Source organism: Sinohyriopsis cumingii, chromosome 9 (genome assembly GCF_028554795.1).
Source record: "Sinohyriopsis cumingii isolate HCF-2022 chromosome 9, ASM2855479v2, whole genome shotgun sequence".
Taxonomy (NCBI): Eukaryota; Metazoa; Mollusca; class Bivalvia; order Unionida; family Unionidae; genus Sinohyriopsis; species Sinohyriopsis cumingii.
In genome coordinates this window covers 101,264,095-101,285,714 of record NC_142969.1, presented here as the reverse complement: position 1 = coordinate 101,285,714, position 21,620 = coordinate 101,264,095, and the positions used below count along the sequence as shown (strand labels likewise).

The 21,620-nt window shown below is 34.8% G+C and overlaps 1 protein-coding gene across 2 annotated transcripts in view; it reads left to right on the top strand.

Annotated features, from left to right (window-relative positions):
- LOC149792347 (FMRFamide receptor-like) overlaps positions 1 to 21,620 on the top strand; it is a 66,062-nt gene that overhangs the window by 1,465 nt on the left and 42,977 nt on the right. The window contains exon 1 of one of the 2 annotated variants that reach the window (XM_089970921.1): positions 10,109 to 10,207. The exons of the other annotated variant lie outside the window; for it this stretch is intronic. The gene's annotated coding sequence lies outside the window, so the exon portion shown is untranslated. Of the gene's footprint in view, positions 1 to 10,108; positions 10,208 to 21,620 lie in introns of those variants that run through there. 2 annotated transcript variants of the gene reach the window in all.

Here is a 21,620-nt window from a genome sequence, read left to right as displayed (position 1 = left end):
CAAAGAAATATATGGTATCGAAATAAATGGAGTATCGTGGCATATGAATGACGACAAGTGTCTATTGACAACAAGCGTTTTTCAGAATTGATTAGCACCGTCTATATATGAGGACAGGCGTTTATTGGAACCCATTAGTAATATCTATGTATGACGACAAGTGTGTATAGATAGATCACGAATGACGTCATTGGCAGCCATATTTGTGGTACGCCGACAGATCTACCATTGAGTTTATACGGTGTTTAAAAGTTGAAATAAATTTACTGAAACTCAAGATACCATTACAAAACATGCGTAGATAGATATAACGCAAATCAGTCTTTCTTTTAGTATCTATATTTATAATATATAAGTTGATTTTGCCTCAGTGTGCCATGTTCAAAATGATAAATTTTGAAGGTCGTATTTAGGAGAAACTGCCAGGTTGCCCATCGTCCAGCTAGAGCGGGCAGAAAATGTGGCCTTATATGGAAGCATCTATTGGAATTCAGTATCACTCTATGACGACAAATTCAATTATTATGTTTTAGCTTTTTATATAATGAGTCTTACATGATACATTATTCCTTCTTGCCTTAACATCTGAAGCAGAATCAGTTTTAGTCTTTTATTCTTATGTTCAGTTTCGGATTGATTTATTTATTCAATTTATTATTTATTTGAATTACAAAGTGCTCACTAAAATATTCTTTGAGAAATTTTTTAATTTGGGATTAAAGTAAATTCAAACAACGACATTTTGGGGTATATTATTGTATATATCAAAAGACTATTAAAGTTATTCACACACATACGCACAAAAACATGATACTAAATTTAAAATCAGACCCTGGTCGGTGTTAAAGTACCTCTCTAGATATTGAAATTTAATTGCAACAAATCAATGCCATTAGTACACTCATGAATTAGAACAATACCATCAGGACACTGTTTAATTAGTATAATGCCATCCGGACACTGTTTAATGCCATCCGGACACTGTTTAATTAGTATAATGCCATCCGGACACTGTTTAATTAGTATAATGCCATCCGGACACTGTTTAATTAGTATAATGCCATCCAGACACTGTTTAATTAGTATAATGCCATCCGGACACTGGTGAATTAGTACAATGCCATCAGGACACCTATGAATTTGTACAATACTAACCGGACACCCATGAACTGGTACAATGCCATTACCATAAAGCAATACACATTCAAGAATTTGTATGATTTTCTCTTCAGATTCTAGTTGTTACTACCGTTTTTTCTAGGGAGTTTTTTTTCCTAACATCACTTGCATTACTCTTTATGCTCCGTTTCGTGTCAAAGTCGGCTTTTAATGCCTCTGTTTTACTTTGTTTTAGTCTTGACTGCATCGATTATATCGTGTAATGCAAGTATTTTATTGCATAGCTCAGATTGGAATGCATTTCTTGTCCTTTGCACAATTTTCGCTGTTTGTGTTGTAAACATTTGTTCCCAATCATTCAAATCTTGTCTCATTGGTTGCTGTTTTTATTTGTGTTTTGTGTCTATGTCGTCAACACCACAAGGTATCACTCATTATATGAACTACTTCTCAATCTACGAACCTCTCCGTTTCTAACCTTGATTGTCCAACCGAAGGTTCCTTGTGGTAAATTCAGAAGAATAACACTATTATATGCTCATTTTTTCACCGTTAACTTTACATTGTCAGAATCGTTCAGTATTCCCCGATACTGAATGCGTGCGACAATACACTTATAGCATTCACGTGCATAAAGGAACTACTTTCTATTTTAAATAAACAATGGACGCAGACGCCAGCACTTTTGATTTTGCACACAAATCATGTACACTCGCGTAAGACGCTCTTTACGTTGTGTTGTTTAAATTTGTTTCTGAATGAACTAAAACATGTTTCGTGGACTGCAAAAAAAAAACTGTTTTGGCACATTCCACGTTGATACAATGTTACGGATTTAGGCTAGCTACATTATATAAAAGACGGAAGATAAGGTCCTTACAAATAACATACAAGTGACAAGGCACATAATGTCTTCTTTAGCTGGTGATAGGAATGGCAAAATAAAATATACTTACAGTTTTACATCCTGAATTTCCTCAAAATGTATTTTCTTAATTCTGCAAATCCGAATTACATCAGCCATGTCATAGGTTTTCAATCTGGATTACACATTTCGTAATTGTGCTATAATTTCGATGATAAGTGCAAGTGCAATTGCATCCTCCTTGCTGCACTCAAAATGAAATAAGCATTAAATTCCATAGCGTCTTTTTGATAATTGCAATTGAAATACTTCATATTTTTCCCACATTATGATTTCAAACATTCAATGACAGAAACATAAACACATTTGCAGACGTAAACACGCTTCTCCCGCGCCACTTCAATCCGATGCATTTCATGTATAATTTGCACAGATGAATCCAGTCCAAAATCACAAAAAGACACGTCATTTTCTTTCGAAAGTTATGTCTAGCGCGCGACTAAGTTCAAACAATTTATGTGGGCGGAGTTATGTGCGCATTAATAATGATGTCATTGTGTAATGACAAATCTGCGCTTGTGTATTTAGTTTGGAATATGGCATTCATTCATTTACGTTGTTTCTTGTAGTGTACTTTGTTTATATAATTAAACCTTAGGTAGAATAACAAAAAATAAGCATATAATAAAAAGGTTACTGCATTTGTATGGGAAAATATGAACTCGTTTTGTCAGAAGGATATACTTCACTCCCAAGGTCGTGCAATATTCCATCCCAAAACTCGTTCATATTTTCCCATACAAATGCAGTAACCTATAAGTATTCAAAATGTGTAATAAATACACGGCAGGTTGTTTATATGTCGTCACTGTGGGCTTTCATACGCATTCACTTTGTTTCTGACGTTCTTTACCATTTTGTTATGCTCGTTTAAATCATTGTTCTTTTGCAACGCAGGCGTGATAGTAGTGTAAACAGTTATCTTCTTGTCCAAGTCACTGTACTAGTGTTATCTGTTATCTTGTTATAAAAGACATGGCATTAGCGTTACCTGTTATCTCTTTCAAGTTATGCACTAATGTTTGCTGTTATCTTACTGTAAAATACATGGTATTAGTGTTAGTTGTTATGTTGTTAAAGACAAGGTACTATTGTGATCTGTTATCTCGTTCAAATCAATGTATTAGTGTTAATTGTTATAATGTTGTTTAAGTCATAGTACGAATATTGACTGCTTTTTTATTGTGTTTTCTTCTACATAAAAGATTTATTAACTGTCAAAACTTTAAAGAGCGTTTTATTGAAATGCTTTATTAAATTATTTTGGTAAATGTTCCAGTTGAGATTATGTAGTGTTAAAGTTTTCCCTGAGATTTATTTAATGTTTCCTTGTAACTCTGCAGAGAATCTATCTCACTGTTCATCCTATGTTATATTGGCTATAAATAGTGTTGAATATTAGATATCTCACTGTTCATCCTATGTCATATTGGCTATAAATAGTGTTGAATATTAGATATCTCACTGTTCATCCTATGTCATATTGGCTATAAATAGTGTTGAATATTAGATATCTCACTGTTCATCCTATGTCATATTGGCTATAAATAGTGTTGAATATTAGATATCTCACTTTTCATCCTATGTCATATTGGCTATAAATAGTGTTGAATATTAGATAGTGTTGAATATTAGATATCTCACTGTTCATCCTATGTTGTACTGGCTATAAATAGTGTTGAATATTAGATATCTCACTGTTAATCCTATGTTATATTGGCTGTTATTAGTGTTGAATATTGGATATCTCACTTGATCTTTCACTTACCTGCTTACTATTTGCAATATTTGTACAACACTAGATAAGGTTAAAAACCTCTTTAGAAATGAAGTTTCTTTATCAAAAACCCATTTACAGTAGTCATCAATTTGTTTTACTATTTCTGAGATTTAGATAATGTTTTCCTTACCACTCTGTTCTGTAAGTGTTAATTTATCATCATATGTTGATGCATTTCGAATTAGCATCTTCCAGAGTCTAACGCATTTGACTGTCAATTTAACAAGGTTACGTACAAAATATATATTTGATTATTCTTGAGGTTTGATCATTGTTAGTTCTTTTATATACCAGCTTGACATATTTCTCCTCAGTTTTAATGTCAGTGTTTAAAAGTAGTGATCAGTCATTATGTTCTACTAAACATATTAACTCCTGTTTCCGAACGTATTAAACATATGGCATATTTAATTTAGCATCTTCATCTTTTATACTGATATCTGCATCCCATTGTACTTACATGTAGTGACCATTATTTATAGGTAACAAAGTCTTCTCGGTTTAAATAACAGGTAGAAACAATTGATACAGTGTACATACTGTACATATATTTTATTTATATCACATACAAATACATATGTTTGCCCTTCGAACGGAGTTTAAGGATGACTACATGCAACTGAACTCCTCATATCCCTGCCAGGTGTGTCCGCTACAAAATGTAGTTCGATGCCTTTTGTTACTATTTACAGTCACCTCTGCATGTTGATAAGTTCATTGTTTTTTTTTTGTTGTTGTTTTTTTTTTTTAGTTTCTATATTTATTAACATTAATAAAATCAATATAAGACACTTATGATACAAACATGAAATATGGTTTTAATGAAGAATGTATAGCAAAACACATGGTTAGCTACACCATTCACATGAACGCTTGGCCTTGCACGTTTAATATGGTACAAAATTTCAAAGCAATCATTCATCTTTCCGTTCTCCCTCCTATCTCATGTATTGTGCACATGGGACAAAATACGCAGAAATCTGGAGTGAGAAAGAAAGAGAATTTGGTCTGGATGTAAACACTGAAACTGAACCTACAAGAATATGGTTCGTCGTAACGGTATGTGTACAATTTCCTTGGGATTTATCAACAATGTTTATAACATCAACGATGCAAAGTTGCAATAAACTGTCGACATTATACGGTAAATTTCTTGGTTACAAGGCACACATACTGTAACGTATTTAATGCTTTATTGTTGTTGTTTTATTTCTTGAACCTATTTTAATGTCCTAAGTCATCATAATAGTCTGATCATGATAACCTTATTTCCTTTTAAGATCTCATGGTATAGCATTGATACAGCGTACATTATATATATATTTATATATATATATATATATATATATATATATATATATATATATATAGTCTGCTTCCCTTATAATTTCATCTTCGCTTCTAAAATGTTTTCTGTTGAATTTCTTGAAGTTCACTTTCAGTGAGACTTCACCGTTTTTGACTATATATTATTGATTTCCTTTATGTTCATGTTTGCTGTCTCAGTGTGAATGTCGTACAAGCTGATGATCAAAAGAATATCCACTTATCCACGTATTATATTACCTTTACGGATCGTCTTGTTTTTCATGTCGTCACTACCGACCAACCTCCCGTTGGCAAGTTACAATTTCAGCATGCAAGCAAACTTTATTTCAGATCAACATTTCCTTGAAAGCCTTTGCTACAAATACTGCGAGGGTTGTACTAATACCGCCATGTCGGCCTATTCTTCGCGTCAGGTAATTCTGCGCAACGATACGTAATTTTTGTAAACATTTGATCACGTGCTATTTTGGGTCAAAAATCAATTTTGTATCCAGAAAGAATATTTTAATTATTTGCCAAAAATACTAAAACTTTTAGCAATGTGAGTTCGATTTTAGCCTTATTTCTGCAAAGTAAACATATTTGTCACGGAAAAGTGTGTGTAATAATAGCCAGTAAGTAGTGAAATGACTTAGTGTAAACAGTGTATTTAGTTTTAAAATGTAACAGGTTTATATGTTTGATGGGAGACTTATTGACTACTTCTGCGAAGACATGCTATAACCAACTGAGAGAGCAAATTCAACTGCTCCATGGTTAAGAGAGAAAATAATATTTTGTGTTCCACTCGATGTGTCTGTATATAATAGATTTGATGTGCATCTATCATTAAAATCGGTGTTCTGCACACGCTGTTTATTACCTGATGCAAGTTCAATCATTTCTGGCATTGACGTCATAGGCGTGCTTTTCATCTGTTGCTATACAAGAGCTATTGTAAAGTGTCTTAGTATTAATTAAAGACTATTTACTGGAACAACTAACATAGCTGTAGATAACTGCTAGAGAAAATATTAATGGCATCGTTAAAGTGACCGCTCTGGTGTCCTAAGTGGTTAGAGAGGTCACTTTGGATGCGGATCGTCGCCGGTTCCAACCCCAACCGAGTCAAACCAAAGACTTATAAAAATGGTACTAGCAGCTACCTCGCCTGGTGCTCAGCGTTAAAAGGTTAGTGTTAGGGCTGGAGATCCTGGTGTTCGGATAATGTGACTTGGTGGGACATAATGCTACATGTCTGCGGCATGTTGCCCAAGTACTAGACTTTGGTCGAGTATGTGCTGCTCTTTGAAGAGGCAAATAAACTTAAATTAACAAAATTAATAAGAACGTAATAACTATTGGCAACCATTTGCTTGTGGTATCACCCCACCATAACCACAAAAGCACCACGAGCCTTATATAGTGTCACTGGAAGTGTAATAAGCTGACGTTTCTTTAGTTTTATCAGATGTTATTGGTAGTGTTATAAGCTGTATTTTTATGGTATCTTTATCAGGTGTTATTGGTACTGTGGTAAGCCGTCTTTTATTTAAGCTTGATCAGGTTTTATTGGTAGTGTGGTAAGGTGTCTTTTATGAAAGCTGCTTGATCAGGTGTTACTAGTAGTGTGGTAAGCTGTCTTTATATGGAAGCGTGACCAGGTGTTATTGGTAGTGTGGTAAGCTAACGTTTTATGACAATTGTTTCTCCAATGCTATTGGTAAGGGTGGTAAGCTGTCTTTTCTAGCAGCAGGACACGTTTCTTCACTCTTAGCGGTACGTGGGTCGGTGGTTTGCGTGTTGGGTTGGAGGTGTAAGCAAAATCAGTTATAAAGAGTAGTACGTCTTACAATGTCATCTCGGGCAGCTACTATTATAGGCAATGTAATTGATTGTTTCTTTATTTTATTGGTCAAAATTGCTTTCCTGTTTCTTAATTTTAAAAATTTAATTTTATCCAATTGTAATTGTTATGTGTCACCTGAACATCCAGAAGAGACAATCGTGATCGTCATGCATACCAGGGGCAAAATCTCATTAGTAGATTTTATAGTATGAACATTTTTTATTGACGTTGTCTTCACTTGGGTCCTTAACAATTTCTTACCATAATGAAACAGATTGTTTATCAGCTTTTGCAATATCTTTCTTCACTACTTCATTGTCGATGTATGGTATTAGTCATACTTGACATGATTTTCTGGATTTCTAGAAATTTTTCTTTGATCCGACAATACACATTTTAGTAACCATGGTGTTCGGTAATATATACCTTCATCTCCAACGGCATAATTTAATCTCACTTTTGAAACTATTTTATGAATTATTTGGTCATATTTGTTTTACTTTCTGGCACAACTAGCGTGCTGAACCCAGTTTCACGATCTTGTTGTTTTTAAGTCTGGAGTCCATTATTTAGATTTCAAAGATTGATGGGAAGTTGGCTATTCTTAAGCAAATGTACCGAGTTTCTTTACAGTTTTGTCCACATTCATATGTATATGTTTATTGATTTATCTATCACAATTTATTTCATTTCTACCATTTTAATATATGTTTTCTTGCACACGTTTGACATCACTGGTATCTTGCACACGTTTTACATCACTGGTATTTTCATTTCCTCTCTCAGAATGTACCATTTATTTTTGTATGTAAATTTAATTGACAACTCAGTATCTTTGAAAGTTAAAAGAAATCGTACAAAATTGCGTCTTTGAAATCTATATTTTTCTAGATTTGAATATCTACACCATGGGTTTTGCTGTATCCTTGCAATACAGAAATTCATCCCAAAAGACTAATTTTATATTAAGTTTTGTGGTTGAACGTTTAATTGATGCGTATCTTCTAATTGTCATATCTTTTTAAATGAAATTTTAAATAAGTTTAAACGTCTTCGTGATTGTATCAACGCCTGTGTGATTTTCGTTACCTCTTTATGTTGCTCGAAATATCACGACTAGCTTGTAGTTTTATTTTGTTCTTATTCTTCAGCTTTACCTAGATTGAGTCAAAAATTTGAAGGTTGTTTCTACATTTCTTCAATGATTTAATTCATTACCCTCCTACATCATTGTCGAAACTCTAACGGTTTTATCACAATTTTTATTCTATCATTTTGTTCTTTACTTGTGATCTTTTCGGAATTACTTTAACAGGGGTATGCTCAAATGAGCCGTTCCTCCACATCTGTCAAATTATAGAAGCACATCAGTTGAAATGAATCAATTGTTTTGTATTCGCTCCACCATTCGCTGTTTCTCCGCGCCTGCACTTTCGTTCAAGGATCAGTGCTTGCGCCAGTGAATATTAATATTTGTACTTATTTCTACTGTGCCATTGAATATTGATTTGTGTGACACAGTATTAGTGTGAATGCTCATTTATGTGACATAATATTAATGATTTGTGTGATATAATACTGATGTGACATAAACTATTGATTTGTGTGACTTAATACTAATACGAAAGTGAAAATTGATTTGTGTGACATAGTACTACTGTGACAGTGAATACTGACTTATTTGACATAGTATTAATGACAATGAATATTGATTTATGTGGCCTTGTAGTATTGTGACACTAAATATTGATTTGTGTCGCATCGTATTAATATGGCAGTGAAATAATGATTTGTATGACATAGGATTAATATGACAGTGAGTATTGATGTGTGTGACATATTAGTAATATGACAGTGAGTATTGATTTGTGTGACCTATCGCTACTGTGTCAGTGAATATCATTTGTTTGACCTAGTACTACTCTCTCAGTAAATATTGATTTGTGTGATAGTGTTGTCACAGTGAATATTGATATTGTGTGACATATTAGTAATATGACAGTGAATACTGATTTGTGTGACATATTAGTAAAATGACAGTGAGTATTGATTTGTGTGACCTATCGCTACTGTGTCAGTGAATATCATTTGTGTGACCTAGTACTATTGTCACAATAAATATTGATAGTGTTGTGACAGTGAATATTGATATTGTGAACCAGTACCGCTAACACAGTTAATATTTATTGTTTTGCATTTATGTTAGTGCTGTACCTTTCCTATAAGAATGGGTTGGTTTACAATGTTCTACTCACTAGAACGTTCAAACACTTAATACCCATCTTGAATCGAATCCGTTTTAAGGCATCCGATATTTTATTTTTAAGACTAATAAAATATTTAAAAAACGCTGACATAGAGTAATTATAACAAACAACAAGATCTCGGTCCACATCACACACACACACAGACACACGCGCGTTCTCTCTCTCACACACACACGCTCGCACGCACGCACGCACACACACACACACACACACTCAGACTATAACTATAAAAAACATTTAGTATATCTGTGTTGAAATGTAAATTTTGTCGTATACAATGTCATACCAGACATGTTACTTTTTTAAAAATTAAACCAAAATTTTTACAACGTATAATAACCCTATCTTCGAAAACAATCACTGTGCACTATTCAAATACGTTGATAATGTTGAATCTCACTTGTAAGTAACATACCAAACGTTATGACTTAAAAACATCACTCAGTGAAGTTATGACGATTCTGAGCATTAGTTTGGGCACAGATTATACATAATCGGAATTCTAAAATAATTCTTTCGAATAAATAAACGTTAAGAAAAATTTGGAAATGTTAATGGACAAAGCCACTACGTTTGTCCAAGTCATTGGTTAAGATAAAGTTTGAAGAAATTAAATCAATTTACCCAAGATTTCCGTTTCTACGATTATAAAGACGTTTATCGACTTCGAGCCGGATTTATAACTGACAACGAGTTCTTTCTATCCATCTATGTATCCATATATCCTTATATATATATAATAAGGTAACACTTATGAGGCTTATGTGACCTGTTTTCAGTAATCATATTTTCTACTTCACTTTCCATCGTGTCAGCCACTTGTTTATTTTCCTGTACATATCACTTATCAGAAACGTACTTACGACGTCAGTCTCTATTTCATTCATACAAATCAGGCGGCAAAAGGCGCTATATTTTTTCACAAGCATATGCGATTAGACAGAGAAATTCTCCAAACTGTAAGTATTTATTTGTTGTATATCACATCATGTTTTACAAACACTGAAAATTATGAATTATAACTTCTGGGATTTAATACGATTTCAAATCTATATCTCTGTATGTTTGTCTCGTTCTGTCAGTCTGTATCTGTCTATGTATGTCTCTCTCTGTCAGTCTATGTATGTCTATGTCTGTCTCTGTCTATGTCTGTCTGTCTCTCTCTGTCAGTCTTTATCTATGTCTGTTTTTGTCTATGTCTGCCTATGTATATGTATGTCTGTCTATGTCTGTCTATGCCTGTCTATGTATGTCTATGCCTGTATATGTCTATGCCTGTATATGTCTATGTATGTCTGCCTATGTCAATGTCTGTATATGTCTACGTCTGTGTCTGACTATGCCTATGACTGTCTATGCCTGTCTATGTCTATGCCTATCTATGTCTATGTATGTCTGTCTATGTCTATGTATGTATATGTCTATGTATATGTCTGTCTATGTCTGTCTATGTATATGTATGTCTATGTCTATATATATGTCTGTATATGTCTGTCTATCTCTCTCTCCGTCTCTGTCTGTCTGTCTGTCTGTCTGTCTCTCTCTCTCTCTCTCTCACACACACACACACACACGCACACACACACATATATGAGCTTTATACTCTCAATTTTAGGTGAAAGACTTCCAATCAATGGACATAAGTAGATAAATATAGAATGACACAATTATTAACATTGATCTTTTCCACAAGAAAACTAAAACACTGTAAGCACCCATTGATTAAACGACGATGCATATAACACTTGGGTTGTTTATTCGATTTTAAGCACCGACTTAAAGCACCGCAGATTTTAAAGTTTTTGCTGCTGGTGCACATTAAAGAAGTTTCTAGAAATGTTGATGGTGCAGTCTGATACAGCGTATAACCATTCTCAAATCCCCTAAGATAGCTAAGTTTGAATACCACATGGTAGGTTCAGTACGTTAGTGTCCACATCACAAAGCAGGGTACCTATTTATACTATATCAAACTTAGCTGTTTCAGAGAATTGACCTACGTAGACTTTGATAATACAATGCAACACCCAAAAAACCCTTTACTTTGATTTTCAAAATTTCAATTTTACACTAAAACAAATAAAACCATAAAACCGAAGTTCACTTCCAAAATTAGAAATGTATGTTGGCTGCTAAACTCAACTATATCTTTATAGTTATGGTCTTGAAATGTCCAGCGGTCATGCTTTAAGTAAAACAAGCACGTAAGACAAACTGGATCAAATTATGTACGGTCGGCAAATACTGGTAAGTGACACGGAAATGTCCCAAAAGCACACGAGGGAAAAAAAAAATACTCAACACGCGCCCCGAGACGAATTAGGGCCGACAATAGTTTAATCCGATATTTATAACAAGTCCCACCTTTTCAAGTTGAACGTTGTTAGCCAAACTCTTGTAGATAAGCCACTGGGAAAGAGTGTATTTATCTGGTTTTTACATAATCGTCTTTGATGTTATTTATTTCAATAAACGATAAGTGAAACTTTAAAAACATTAAATACCCGGGCTTTAATAAACAGTCATGTGACAGCACCTGTAATAATTTGCAGATGGAGACCAACAAAAGAGTTTTCCTACGTTCCGTCAGCTAACCTTTGATTAAATATTGTTTTTATCGATATAAAAAACAGCAGTTCGTAAGTGCTTGTTCTCCTAGACGCAGAGACATGCATGTTTTCTTATAAGTATATCTTCTCTCTCTAGTCGCACACAAGAGGAAATTATTTTGTAAGTCCCAAATAACGTAAAAAAACCCATTAACGTTTTTCTTTTGGTTTTTTAACATTCCTGAAATTTTTTGGGGGTGGGATGTCTTAAAAATGTAAGGCTGGTATTGATAAATATGCAATTGCACTGCTACATGTAAATAAAACGATATTTGTATCATGCATACGATACCCTCAATATACCGAAAACCTCTCAAAACCGAAAATTAAATTTGGTCCCAAGGATTTTTGGTTTCGTTGTATTTCTTTATAGATCACAAAGAAAACAAAGTTTTAAATTAAATTATAACAAAGTCCATATTTTCTGGGCCAGTTAGGTAAACCAATATCAATAACAATGACACTCTACAGGGTTTGCTTATACAGGTCGATTTTTATGAAACCTGAATAAATGTAATTTTACATGAATACAGTGGTTAACGTATTGTATTGGAAACACTCATTTTTATAGCTTCTCCTTTATGTTCAGCTTGACGCCTGTCTCCCGGAATTCAAAACATTTGCGAACATACGATTTTGCGAATTTAGCGAAGACAATTCATTTGCGACTTATATTTTGGACCAAATATTATGTTGACAAGCATAATACATATGTCATAATTTTGTTAAATTATCTATCCGGTATTAAAAAAAATTAAAAACTTTCGCACGATAATTGTTTGCAGCTTATATTTCGTTTTCGCATTTTCTAGAAACTTATTTCTAAATATGAGCTGAATCAATTTACTGCATACAAGGTTTCCTTCTTGATGATTTCGTTTTACTTTAATCGCAGTCAGTGATTTTTATTTTTAAATTCGGTGAAAATGTAAAAAAATGTTTTAATAATAATGTAAAGAAAGACTTCATAAAGTAATCTTCCACCGGCAGCAGTGTGACATATAAAAACCTACAGGAAGTCATAAGATATCACAAATACAATTTATTTTTATTCTTACATTTGAATTTGTATAGCTATGTCGTAAAATCTGTCTTTATGAGAAAAAGACTATTTTTAGGAAAGTTGTTAAATCATTTGTTTGATTTGTATTTTTATTTTTGTTTATTTATATAATGATTTTATGTTCTTATATTACAAGTTAAATAACGAATTTTTAAAAATGAACTACTGGTACATATTTCAATGGTATTTGATTCATGAGTTTCGTAATCGGGCCTAGTTTGACTGGTATGCTATACTCAGACATTAGAATTTCGCACTCTTCTTTTATATAAACCTCTGTCGTTCTTAAAATTTCCCTTTGAAAAGCATTTGTTATGCAAAAGGGATTAGACAGAGAAATTCTCCCAACTATGAGTTTTTCGTATTGATTGTATATCATACAATCCTTCACAAACACTGAAAATAGCGAATTATAATTTATGGGATTTAGTGCGATTTCAGCACATTAATATTGGCATTACCCATTACCATATCTATCTATCTATCTATCTATCTATCTATCTATCTATCTATCTATCTATCTATCTATCTCCTTCTTCTTGGTTATAAACCTCTGTCGTGTTTAAAATTTACCTTTAAAATTTATTTTTTATGTATTGTAATGATTATATCTAGGTATTGGTCATAAAAAGAATGCCGATCATAAAAGGCTTGCAGCATGTAAAACATTACCGACGTATTCGGCAAAATTTTGATCCCTTGGGCGTCTCAAATACTTTCCCCGTCTTAATGCAAGTGTTTATATGTGCAGCAAAACCGTGTATGATTGAAAGATGTTGAATATCGCATTCAGTCCATCTTAGTTAGCTAAGCGCAAGTGGCTTATCCAAAGTCACTTGTAAACCAGATGTCATGGCAAGTATTTTATCAATTGTAACAAGTGGCCTGCTTTCTGCCCATATTGTCTCACGTGACCGCTCCCTTACTATGCCATTCCCTGATAATGGCAACAAGTGTCACGTGACAATGCGCTCATGTGATTATGACTTCCTTTTCCTCGTTGTCTTGTCGTAGATTTAAACCCTGAACATAATGCTGATTATTCTGCGCAATACGAAATATAAATAGCTCTTCATTGTGTCTTAAGTAACCACTTGGAACGTTTTCAAAAACAACTCATTATAACTCTCAGGGAAAATGTTAGGCTAAATTATATACGTGACCGATTTAGCTTCCCATCCCCCAGAATTATTTTTTATATATGTATTTGTGTTAATACTTAGCGCCCAAGGAATTGACTAAAATGTTTCCTGTAGACTCTTTGTATTCCATTTCCTTCAAATCTTTTTGTTCTTTCATTCATTTATTTATTTTCTTTTCCCACCTATTTCGTGTACTTAATAATGACGTACGACAATACAGTAATTTTTAATCATATATTTGCTTCACAACATGACAATATCATTTTTTCAACTTCAAGATTTACCGTTTATCACTCACAGCTTTGGAGAACTGTTTCTTTGCCGATCACTTGGTGACCATATAGATCAAAACTAACTCGAAGCTTGACTATGAAATGGTATTTTCATTCAAAGCTGGTATTTCATGTATGATTTGCTTTCCAATGTTTCATGCTACGCTGATAATAAAACCGCCAGAATAAAGTTTACAAAGTTCTGTGACCTGCTGAAATTGAGCGCTCATTAATAAAGACAGCCAAGTGTAAACTGTAACCTACTTCCATGTCGAATTTATGAAACAAGGTCACAAAGCAAAGAATTTCACAAATGTTATTATAGAAAATGCAGAATAAGGGAGCATTTTATAGGTTTCTCTCTCATTGTAATTTAGGCATGCAAGCTTGCGGAAGTACAAATAGTGTAAAACAAAATATTCATATCAATTCTATTTCATTCAGTGGTAAATTATCATACTCTCTCTCTCTCTCTCTCTCTCTCATATCTGAATGAAGTTCGTTCAACTAGTACATCGACATTGTTGCATTCTTTCATAAGGTTGAGGATAGCCCATGTAAGAGGAACCCAGTCTGTGTGAACCAAAAACAATGTTTCTGAATAAATATTATTTTTGCACAGTGCATATACTGAACGAACAACGTAATGCTTATATAACTGCGTGATTGTTAATGTCGTCAAATTTGTCCCCAAATATTAGCAGTAACCAACGCTAACCTTATCTCTTCAATTTTTTGTATGATAGTGTTTCTGATATTTTAATCATAGGAGGAAGGATAGTACCGGTGGATCTTAATCATTTGATATAGACCTAAACTTACACTGGACAACAAATTTTTACAAAAGTCATGTTACTGAAATAAAATTAGTCAATTCTTATCAATTTTTATGTGCTGAACACGAATATGACAGTCAAATTGCAAAATTGGCTCTAGTTTTTTTGTGATCTGCAAGAAATTAATGTTTACATAACGAAATGCATTCCAATAGTAAAAGGTCAACTGTAATAGCCTACCTATAAAAAATCAAGTCATTGACTACATCTTAGATTTCTTCGCCTGTCTCTTGTACAGCTGTTCGGGAGCATCTCTGAGGAGTGTCCAGCAGTAGTCAGCCAGCATTGTAGTGGACCATTTTCCCTGGTATCTTTGTTCCATTGTTGCGATATCTTGATGAAAACGTTCGCCGTGTTCATCACTAACAATACCACAGTTGCTAGGAAAGAAATCCAAATGGGAATGAAGGAAGTGAATCTTTAGAGACATATTGCAGCCAAGTTCTTATACTTCATCAACATGTCTTCTACTAGTTCCTTATAGTTTTCTGCCCTAACATTTCCGAGGAAGTTTGTAGAAACTAGGCGAAAAGCATTCCATGCTTGTTTCGCGTCACCTTCCAGCAAGTTGTTGAACCGGTCATCTTTGAAAAGCTCTCGAATCTGAGGACCCACAAAAACTCCCTCTTTAATCTTTGCTTCGCTGAGTCGAGGGAATTTTTCATGCAGGTATCGGAATGCTGGCAAAGTCCGGTCAATGGCTTTCACGAAGTTCTTCATCAAACCTAGTTTGATGTGAAGGGGTGGTAGCAAGATTTTCTGAGCCTCAACCAGAGCTGGGTGTTGGATATTCTTCTCTCCAATGGCTACATTCTGCCTGTGAGTCCATTCCTTCCTCATGTAGTGCATTTCCCTTGCTCGGCTATCCCACTCGCATAAGAAACACATGTATTTTGTATATCCTTGCTGCAGTCCCATTAAAAGGGCAACTACCTTCAAATCACCACAGAGGTGCCAGCTGTACTTGTTATACTCAATGGAATTCAGTAGCTGCCTTAAGTTATCGTATGTCTCTTTCATGTGGACAGCATACGCTACTGGAATAGATGGAAGAATGTTTCCATTGTGCAAAAGCACAGCCTTGAGACTCAGTTTCGAAGAGTCCACAAATAGTCTCCATTCTTGTGGGTCATGAGTGATTTTTAAAGCATTCATGAGGCCCTCAATATCGGAACAGAATATCAGATTACTTTCCTTTCTGAAGAAAGGCTCCAATTGCTGGTGGCGCTTTCGATATGCAGTAATTGTGACATCTTCTTCTAGAAGATTCCATTGTTTGAGTCTTGATCCTAGCAATTCTGCCTTGTTCTTTGATAAGTCCAAATCACGAATCAGGTCATTTAGTTCTTCCTGTGTTATTCTGTGTGGGGTTGATGATGCACCACATTGAAAATCTGGATCACTGCATGCTGATGGACCAGGAGAAGAACAGGTCGACTCACCTTTGTCTTCGTCAGATGAATCAAGAGAATATTCTGCTGGAGGTTCTGGAATAGGAAGTCCCTCACCATGTGGAACTGGTCTCAATGCAGACGGAATGTTTGGGTAGACTATTCTCGACTTCTTTCGCTTCGTTATTCCGCCGGAAAGAGGAGGAACCAAGCAGAAGTAACAGTCATTTAGGTGGTTGCTTGGCTCTCTCCACACCATTGGGACTGCAAACGGCATTGATGACCTTTTGCAATTCAACCACTGTGAAAGCTGTGTTGTACATGTAGCACAGCATATATGCGGAGCCCAAGGCTTGTCTTGGTCACCAACCTTGCATCCGAAGTAAAGATGATATGCCTTCTTCACTTGAGAATTGATACTTTTCTTCTGGTTGGCAAATGTCACTTCCCCACAAATATAGCAAAAATTGTCCGCGGTATTAACACACTTTCGAGGCATTACTGTTCTTTATTGTACGTAAATGGATAAAATAATAAGTTTTATGTAACAGTAGCTTGAACTGTCTCGCACAACGTCTAAAATATTTTAAATGCTGAACCTATCTGATTGGGCTTTATATAGTACACTGCTTACGTCAGCTTCAGCAGCCGCCTGGCATTAGTATAATAGGCCTACACATGTATAGTACACTGCTGACGTCAACTTACTTCAGCAGCCGCATGGCATTAGTATTGCATTGCATCAGAAAATGATGCAATCAACTGTGGATGATGTGAGCATGATGGTATTATGCAATGTTACATCATTATTCCGGATGTTGCTGCAGTCCTACTGGAGAAATTTACACAGTGAAACATAGAAAATGAGGTATATGAATATCTTCAAAACGAGAGCCAATACAAATTTTTCACGGTTATATTCGTGTTCGGCACACCAAAATACTACAGATTAGGGCCTTTTCAAGTCAGTAATGATTTCACTGTTGACCAGTGTTATCGTGAGATGTAGGATTTTAGAATACGATCTATACAGACTTTTTCTTCTTTCGTCACGCTCCAGAAATTGTAAAACGCCTCGAGCTTGCTAAATAATTAATGCAACATATTACTAAGAAAATCCGTGTCAGTATTCATATTATACATTGGCTTATATACTTACTTGTCCAGCCAAACTGCAAAGATCCAGACCTGCAGTCGCATAATACGTCAACAGATCTGATTCTATACAGTCTGTTGGGAGTAACCAGCAGAACAAATACATACTTGTCGGTGCATTATGCGACAGTAGATCAGGGTCTATGATGTGTGCAGTTGGACTTTGCTTGTACGCGAGTATTTACTTTCAATTTATCCATAACCCATCACCGGCATGGAACAATTCAACGACCTTTTTCTTATGCTAGGTGATTTTACAATTAGTTTAATTCGCTGCTGCCATTATAGCACTTTTGTTTCAAGTAAGTTAATCTACCACAATTGTTCACGCGGAGAACCTTCTCCCTGACTTATGTACTTAAATGTAACTTGGAAAAATTCTGCTTAAAAATTATAATAATAACTATAAAATCAAGCCACCTGAAACATTATTCAGTTTTCAAACTCGTAAGACTTTTACGTCAAAGATGACCCTGTTGCAACTACCCCATTTTAATATATCAATTCATACTTACCCACCCACCCCGCGTACCCAAAATACTTGAAAATCCCAAATCTTTTCGATTTTCAGCACCGTAAAGATCCTTTACCGACATATATAAACTTAACGTTGAACCCTGATAACACCTATGTGTTTCTGCGCTAGATTTTCCTGTATGCATGCAACATGAAATCATGTATTACTGACACAAGAGCAGAGTCACCCGTATGCATGGTGCATGATATCATGTATTTTTGACTCAACACTGGAGTATCCTGTATGCACGCAACAACAAATCACGCATTATTGACACCTTAGTAGAGTCCACCGTATGCAAGCAACATGAAATCATGAAAACGAAAATTCTTGACACCACAATAAAGCCACCATTATGCACGCAAAATGAAATAATTCATTCTTGTCACCACTTAAAAAATGATAGAGAAACAATTCCCCCCCCCCCCCGCCCTACTAATTATATGATACTGTATAGTTCCAACGTACGGACAATTTCGGAACTTTCGGAAATCCTCCCTCTCGCCACAGAGTGAATTGGTGTCTGATTATGAATAATACAATATCTAGTTGTCATTGCTGCACACAAAAATAACCTTCCTTGGCATCCATCAAACGCATCTATATAACTGTATTTCATTACATTAGCATTACACACGTATGGGAATCCTCTTTGGATCATCACTACGTGTGAATGTGCCAATACATAGGGCAACATGAGAATATACAACATCAAAGTTTCATAAGGTGTGCAAAGTTTCATGTTTTAACTCAAATGTCAATAAATAATGTTACACACAATTTACAGGAATACAGATTTTCTGACCTGGAATACCTCAAAGTTTTAACCCAAATAGTTAAATATCAAGCTTTTTCAATGTATGTCCTATGCCTCTGGTGACTATGATGTTAGTTTCTAATGGCAGCATATTACCTTAAGGATCTGTGACAACAAACTGGAACAAGACAATAAAAAATAAAGGTTCCTTATTTCAACACGCAAAAATAGACAAATATTTCAAAAAGCATACACAAATACCGGTTTTCAAAGCTATTATGCTATTCAGATGTATAACATTTATCCTTGGTGGCCATACTGTTAGGTCCCATTAATAAAACACTAACAATTATATTGGGTAATTCCGGAATAAGTGGTGAATATTATAAGTTTCTTTCTATTACATTTTCATGAGGTTGGTGTTTTGATATATATATATTTTTGGGGCAGAAAAATACAAGTTTTGTTTAGTGATAAGCTTAATATCAATCAATATCAAGATGAATATCAGAAAAATCAAGCCACACAGTGTGTACTTGCTCATTAAGGTAGCAGTAAACAAGTATATGGCTTAGTCATAGTGAAAAATGGGCCATCCTACCTTTCAAGACATCTGCTATAAAAACGACTCCATCAACATATATACATTTTCAAACTAGACAGAGAACTGAAAAAAAAATCAGATGAACTCAGATTAGTAAAAGAAACTGGTACGGCAAATCTGATTATCCCAATTAAGTCAGACACACACACAAACAAACAATGCACGTGAACATTGTTATATCTTGCGAGCTTTGACACCATCAAGAACGTAACCTGAAAATACTTCAGACATATTTGATATATTGAATGACAACTATATTCCAGATACTTATCTAATGATGTGGAAAATGAATCGAGCGATCTTCCACAGAATCACTTACAATAAACATTTGAGCAACGCATTCAAGCATAACATGAGAAAAAATGGGCAGGCGTTTATGTACACTGTAGGTTTAAATTTCATATCAAACCTTGCTAATGCAAATATATTTCTGCAGTAGAAACGTTTTCTTGTGGATACAGCATGAAATCATGTATTCATGACACCACTGCAAATAACGAAGCATAATCATGGATATCAAATCTGTCTCCTCAATCACAAGCATACCCGGTGACTGCTACCTGGAGGGACCTTAGCTGGCCGAGTGGTCTAAAGCGCTGTCCGTTACGGCTCATCGCCATCTCACCTCTGTCTGCGTAGGTTCGAGTCTCGGAACCGGCCAATGTGGGTATGTGAGAAAGCTTGCCAGTAGCTTCTCGTGGGTCAGTGGTTCTTTCTTGGGTTTTCCCGGGTTCTTCCTCCACCATTATAACATGGCGGCCACATGTGGTGTACTGAAAAATAGCGTTAAACCCCACAACAACAACAGCAACGACAACGACTGCTACCTGGTGTTTGAATACCTCAGATAATCACTTACAGGCTGTTTTATTCCGACATATAAGAAGGCGTACCTGGTTAATTTCCTGGTTATGTGCGCCCGTGTTATACTTTGGACGTTTCAGCTGGTGACGCATTAGTGTTTGTACATGGGTACACATGACATCTGTTAAGCTTTCGTGCGTGTATTTGCATTATGGTCCAGGGTTATAACATACCTGTTCTCATTTGCCTGTTGTGCTGATCAGGATATGACTACGTTCATTCTTCTCTGGTCTATGTGTAAAGCTTACAAATATATTTACTGCTGGGTTGCTCATGCACATATTTTAGCCGTGTAAGTCATTCGTATTTTATTGTTTGAACGTTTCATTGAAAGTTTCTTTTTGCTATTAAATTCAGTTATTATTGATGCCAACACCACTTCGTTTGGAAGAATATTCAAATCGTGTATCCATTTGTACATTTTTTTAAAAATAGGTTTTGGAGTGACTTCTTGATCTGTCAATGGTTGGTTTCAACATGGTGTATAAATATTCACTTTTTGTGTTCCTACAGTCCTTTATACTAGAATTCAATCACCTGGCGTTAGTTATATTTTTACCCTCCGTTGCAGGTATTTTAGAACTAATTGACACTGCAGGTTCCATCTATTGATGGTAGACCCTCCTTTTAAAAATCTTAACGGTTCTTTCATTAGCACCTTCATAAAGAAACTGATTGAAATATTGAATTTTCTAAACAAGTCCTAAAATCACTTAAAAAATCCATACCTTTATATTGGGTGTGACAAAACTAAGTAAAATACAGCCGTAGATAATACAATTTAACTTTATGGGTAAAAACGATCTGAGTATATCAATTCGCCTTTCCAATTGTCTGTAGGAAAAAAGTGCTCGTTGTTCATGCCGGTCAAACAAAATTCAAGCATCCGTATGTGAAAATAATGGAAGTATGTTGGTCCGAATATTACGTAAAGATGGAATAAAATGTGCCTGTTGGAAAAATTAAGGAGTAAATGATGGAGGTAAATATTCTGTACTGTTGTAAAAACCGCGTCGTATAATACTGACTTACCGAACACTTTAAGCTTAGTTGTAGTAATTCAGTCAAGGTTCAGCATGAAACCGTATTATGAAGACTGTTCGTTAACATTTTCTTTGTAACATAATAACAACTTTCATTCTAAATGCTGCTTAGAACGATT